General features: G+C 40.6%; 1 protein-coding gene across 3 annotated transcripts in view; it reads left to right on the top strand.

Moving 5' to 3' along the window:
• The first annotated feature begins 849 nt into the window (after positions 1 to 849).
• The window catches only part of gjc1 (gap junction protein gamma 1), a 44355-nt gene continuing 39204 nt past the window's right edge, over positions 850 to 6000 (top strand). For 2 of the 3 annotated variants that reach the window (XM_051388371.1, XM_051388373.1), the window contains exon 1: positions 850 to 1597. The gene's annotated coding sequence lies outside the window, so the exon portion shown is untranslated. Of the gene's footprint in view, positions 1598 to 4810; positions 4842 to 6000 lie in introns of all 3 variants that reach the window. The other variant, XM_051388376.1, reaches the window with a different exon arrangement.

Here is a 6000-nt window from a genome sequence, read left to right as displayed (position 1 = left end):
TGGAATCACCGACATCATCCACTGAATGATCCTGGGTGCTTCAGTCGTTTCCTTGGAATATGGTTTGCGGCCTGGTGGTGAAATCTGTCCTTTTCTGTCACGGGTCGTCAGGTTGTGTCACTCGGTTTTTCCGTCCAATGGGCCTAAACTCATCAAATCTACACTCTATCCGAGCTTTGTGGGCTCCACGAGAACAACTAGTACTCCCAGTACTGCATCTTTGAGGGCCACCACAAACCAAACTAGACCAGATGGAACCGGACCAAAGCCAATTGTGTTCATAGAAGAGACCGTTCTGTTATTTCAGCAGCTCTCTGACTGCACTGTAATTTATCTTTTTTTTTTTCGAAAGTGTCAGTATTTATTCTATTTTATGTCATTTTATTCTTTGCTTTCTCTCCCATTTTCTTTTTAATTTGCAATAAATTGTTTAAAACCTGCACTAGAAATAAGATTGCGTACCATAAAACAGCCTCTCGACTGATTGAATACTGTAATTATAAACCAGAATAACCACCAATGTTTAATTGAAGGTAAAACCTGAAGCAGATGCCGAACACACAAAACCAGAATAATCCTATATTTTAATAAATACTATGCAAATATTAGTCTATAAAATATATGATTATTACCCTATCTTATAGTCTATAGTTAGTATAATTATGCTATAATAAACTGTTATAATTAATAACAGTGATTTATGAGAGGCTGCACAATAGAAGCTACACACACAAAGGGAAGATTCGGTTTAAAATAGGCGTAACTGCCCTTTCTTTTAGGCAGATGTTTGTGGACCCAAGATGTGTGACCTGTCGGGGGCGCGCACTGTCAAAGCCGCGTACGCGCAACCTCCTGCTTTACAGCTCCCCTGCAAAGACGGGTCGCCGAGCTTTCTGTCAGAGGATCCAGCTGTCAGTCAACGAGACCCTCATTCAGCCGGTGTCAGACTGTATGTGGCACACGGCGGAAAGCCCGCTCCTGATAAATACGAGACAAAGACACCGGTGGACCTTCAGTGATCAACAGATCGGCAACTCCACTGTCCACTCCTCCTGCGAAGAGGAAAAAAGGATGAGGGACCCGACGGACAATACCGGAGACAACTGGCACATGTGAGCGATATTTATCAGCGAATTGTGGAGCCAGTCGCAGAGGTATGAACCAATTAGCTCTCAAGATTTGGTTTTAATCAGTCAATGCGACTGTTGTTGGCAGCGGAGAAGGTTCAGCCCGTGCCAAAATGACCAGACTATTGTCTAGCATCGCTGTAACGGAATGGGCCCGCAGGAATTTTGGCACCGGTTTTACGCAGCAGACCACATAGTTTAATCGACGTCTCCTCGACCGAAGACAGAATAGTGTGGCGGGCATGGACAAAGAATGCTTACACATCTCGTAGTGATGCTATGAGATTAGAATAAAAAGACATCAGTGAAACAGCCTGCTGGTTCCTCCCGAGAAGCGGAGCAGATCATCAACGGCGGGATTCAAGTTTGGACCACACCAAGTCCAGAACGACCTTCCCCTCCCAAAAAAAAAAAAAAACCAAACAAGGATCATCTTATATCTTAAAGCATCTTCACAGACTCGCATAGCGGTAAGGATCTGTCTATTGATTCCCAATATTGTAATGATGTGTATTTCCACCTATGTTCTTGATGTGGCTCATTTCGAACCCAATGGAAGCCCTGGTGAGTGTGAACGTCGGGGCTCACGGACGCACCATTTGGCACCATAGCGCACAGACCACGGTTTCATATTTGTGGTTCTCTTCTGTTTTAATTTGCATTGGATTTTCTCAATTTATTTATTTATTTATTTTTGCATGTGTAACACGCTGGTCGAGGCCAAGCTGGGAGCAACAAGAGAGCAACTTCTCTGTACAAACGTGGTTTTTGGGAAGCAGCACTGAGCGGCGCGTCTAATTGACATAAGCTGCTAATTTGGGATCCACATTCCCGCCCATCAGGTTCAAATCAAACACAATTTTAGCCCTAAAAATACCGTAAAGTTTTGAGACTGAGCCACAGTCTCTCAGAATCTTTTGTTCTCAAATCATTTCAGCAGGAACATGGTGTAGATGGGCGGTGCAGGGGTTCTCCTCGGGATCTGGTTAAATCCTGCAGGAGCTGCTCAAATTAGTGGAAGTACACGCAGACTTTATAATGACTTTATTGGTAAACTCTAGAGATTAATTAGTAATGAATATATTTCACCGGAGTTGAAAAGCTTTGCCTACAAAGCGTTTTTAGTTACAGGGCTTTTTGTAGTGAATAGTATTGAACAGTGCTGTAATACAGCGTGCAGACTCACATTATCAAAAGCTGTTGAATTAACCAACTGAATTATTTCAAATAGGACGACAAATGTGCTAATTGAAGCAGTAGTTTTTTTTTTATAATAAAACAGGTTAATTGCTTAATAAATGAAACTAAATAGTTGCCAGAAGAACACAACAATGTCACATTTCCAACAATTACCATTACAGGTGTGAATAATTAAGCTTAAAATCATTTTCAAAATGTGCTGGTGTTGTGCAGCTCTGCGTATAAAAACACACCCTGGGTTTGTCCATTATAGTGCTGGTGTTTTTACCCATGGTGCTCTAGCTCTCTTACAACAGAATGGGCTAACTATTGCTTTGACAGCCCCTCCACACACACACACACACACACACACACACACACACACACACACACACACACACACACTCATCCCCTGATTCAGTGATTATCTCATCATTTCTGAAGTCAATATATCAAAGGAAACCCTCCCACCATTGAGAGCGGTTAACCTGTGAGGAGCGACCAGCACCCTGGCATTATTCACCCTGATGAGAAACCATTTCATTGTGCTGGATGCCTTTGAAATATGACACACTGGTTTCTGTGTGGAGCATTTGTCAACGCCACTGCAGCAGTGGCTCAAATATGAGCCACGATAATGAGTTTCTCCTCTGTGCTTTCGAAAATCCTTGCTATATGTAAAGTCATCGGGATGGATTGGGCTATTGCCAACTTCAAGAGCTTAGTGCTTGTGAACGATGCTGGCTTTCTACATAACATATGGATGCTATGTATTTATTCTTTGGTCAGCTGCCAGTAGAAGCATACCTACCTCCATTTGCCCTCCATTCCTTCTTCTTCATTTCCATCCAGTAAGTGCGGTTTTGGCATTTCACATCCTTACATAGCTACTGTAGATTCAATGAACATTTTCTGTGTGAAATTATTTTCTTCGAGGCGGTCCATCTCTGTTGCCCGGTACCCCTCCCTCCTTGTTACCCCTACCATCTCCCCCCCCGTTATTTCACCCCTTGTGGATTGGATGAGGAACTTGTACCAATATGGGAGGAGGGGAAGTCAACCCCTGTGCACTCCAGCTCTGAGAGAGAGATGAGGAGCAGATTCTGTGTGGCAGCAAGGAAATGCCCCATCACTTCAGTTAGTATCATGACCGATGTGCTCCTGACCTCTTTTCATTTAAAATATACAGCATATTTCTGTGTTGGCAGATATGAGCAATGAATTGTGCATGGATGTTTATTAAATGATCAGAGGACGTCCTAGAAACGTCTGAGAAATGCTACATAGCCGCTAAACTGGCTGGAAAGTTGATTGATAACATATCCAATAGTATACAGGAAGGACATTGTGTTTTCTTTAGTGATACGAAAATAGTACATCAAAGAAAAGGTGTCCAAGAGTGACTCTTTAATAAGAAGAGAATAGCACCACTGACAAAGCAAGCAATGTAATGTCTTGGCTTACAAATTGCATGATGGAAGAATACAATTTAGCACATACACAGATGTAAACAATTGGCTAAAAAGTGGAAAAAGCGCCAGTGGTGGAGGAAGTATTCGGATCTTTTACTTAAGTAGGTTATTAAAGGTTAAGTAGCAATACTGCAATATAAAATACCATAATCATTATCTTTAAGTACTGAATTAAAAAAGGTCACTCAGGTAAAAAATATACAACTATTAATAACACATTGTACTTAGCAAAAGAAAAATGTCCTGTGTGTTTGTTATACTATTATATATTATATTATTGGAGTTTGTATTGTCTGGCATTTTACTGTTGCAGTTCAATGATTTTCATCGACAGCGCTTTGTGATACTTAAAAACCATACGATTGAATTCATAATGACGTATGAACCAAGGAAAATCAATATTGCCATATATTGTAGAATGTATTATTCAGTTCCTCTTTGACTTTACACTTAAAAGCTAGAATAATACTCCTTGGGGGTTGTAATCAATAATAGTATATTGAATTAAGAGTGCAGTGGATTTTGCTTGCAATCTTCAGGAGCAGAATGCATAGAGCATTGTGGTTTTATCTTATATTCATGTACAAATATGGGAATAAAAAAAGGTTTGGGGTTCCTATTGCCACGTTAAACTGCAGTGTTTGTTGCTAACCAGTCAAGATAACATCAGCATGAAAGCTCCGCCACTCTCAGCCAGATGTGCACAATACAGTAACATACAGTATTCACCAGCGTCAGTCACAGATGATAGTTTTGAGTCCTAAATTGCTTCATTTGCTCCATAAAATTCCTTTAATCTCTAAATATCATCAGAATATATTATGTGTATCAAATTCTTTACCTTTATGCTTTTATTTAAGTATTTTTTTTTCTTATGTTAATCACTTGCAATTAAATCAGGCATTTACAATTATCATAATTGTCACGTGAAATGTCTGCGGGATGTGTTTAAGTCAATTAAATGCTTTATAGGCAGCTCTTTTGAATAATTGGAGTAATTCACTTCCTGTTTTTCCCAATTCTTCCCTTCAGAATGTGTCATGTGGAGCCAGTACAGTAAGAGGTAAATTTTATGCTTTTAGCCACTACATCAAAAACATACCCACTTGTATATGAGGAGCAGGTGTTTTGCAACAACATAGTCCACATGTTACTGCCATCTCAAAAAAGTATATGTGAGCAATTGTTGACTGCTGTGGATGAGTTGAGGAATATGTGAAGGTGATGGGAGATCGTTCACCGCCGCGGCTTTAACTGGCTTTATGCAACATGAAATATCAAGGTGTTATGTCTATATCTTGTTTAGCAGATGTGAGCACACTGCCAGCCTTAATCCTCAGAGTGCAGCACACAGAGGGAAAACTGTGTCTTTATGCCTGCCAACTAGTCTGGATTCCCTCTGCTTGACACTGTGTACTCTCCTCTGCATTTTCTGGTTGCCAGTTCCTGTAAACGACATTAAAGTAAGAGCAGAGGGAAGGTGTAATTACCAGGTGATGGGGATTGTTAGAGGTCATCAAATACACCTACTTTTACTCCCTAGCAGTACAACGTCTTGTTTAAAAGTAGGACCTTTGATTTGGGTGTACTGATGGGGCCATTTGAAAGTACAGTATGGATGTCATTTATATGGATTTGGATGATGTGATGGAATTATTTCTGGACTGAGCAAGTGGTAATTTTCTGGGAGAATAGTTTCATCTAGAAGATTGAATATAGTGAAATTTGTTCCGTAAGATTGGTATGAAAATAATTGATGAGACTACTGAGATGTGCCGCGTGTCTTTAGATAATTGTGAAGATTAAAACTGGATTGTAATTAAATTGTCATTAAATTGAGAAATTAAGAGTTTCACGGTGTGAGCCGTAAATGACAAAAGATTTTGACCTTCATGTATTTCCCCAATTTAGTCAGTTGGGATATTGATGAGTCTGCTATGTGGTGTCTTATGTGTGCATTTGTAGTGTACAACTGAGCATGCTTCGTGTCCAAAATGGCTGATATTTTAGGGGAGACTCCAAATATTACGATGAGCGGGGGAGGGCTGTGTCGTGACTCAGGATGACTCCTCAGGAAAACGAGCCCCGCAGTCGGACCTGACCCTTCGCAAACAGGCATGCTCCCAGTTGTGTCGGTGCACGTGTCGGCGTGACGCCACAGCAGATCTCTGAGTCTTTAATTGCATAAAATGGAAGAGAAATGTCTGTTTTTGTAGTGACAA

The sequence above is a fragment of the Dicentrarchus labrax genome, unplaced genomic scaffold (genome assembly GCF_905237075.1).
Source record: "Dicentrarchus labrax unplaced genomic scaffold, dlabrax2021, whole genome shotgun sequence".
Taxonomy (NCBI): domain Eukaryota; kingdom Metazoa; phylum Chordata; class Actinopteri; family Moronidae; genus Dicentrarchus; species Dicentrarchus labrax.
Note: the sequence above shows the minus strand (reverse complement) of the source record. Positions and strands in the feature narration are given on the sequence as shown.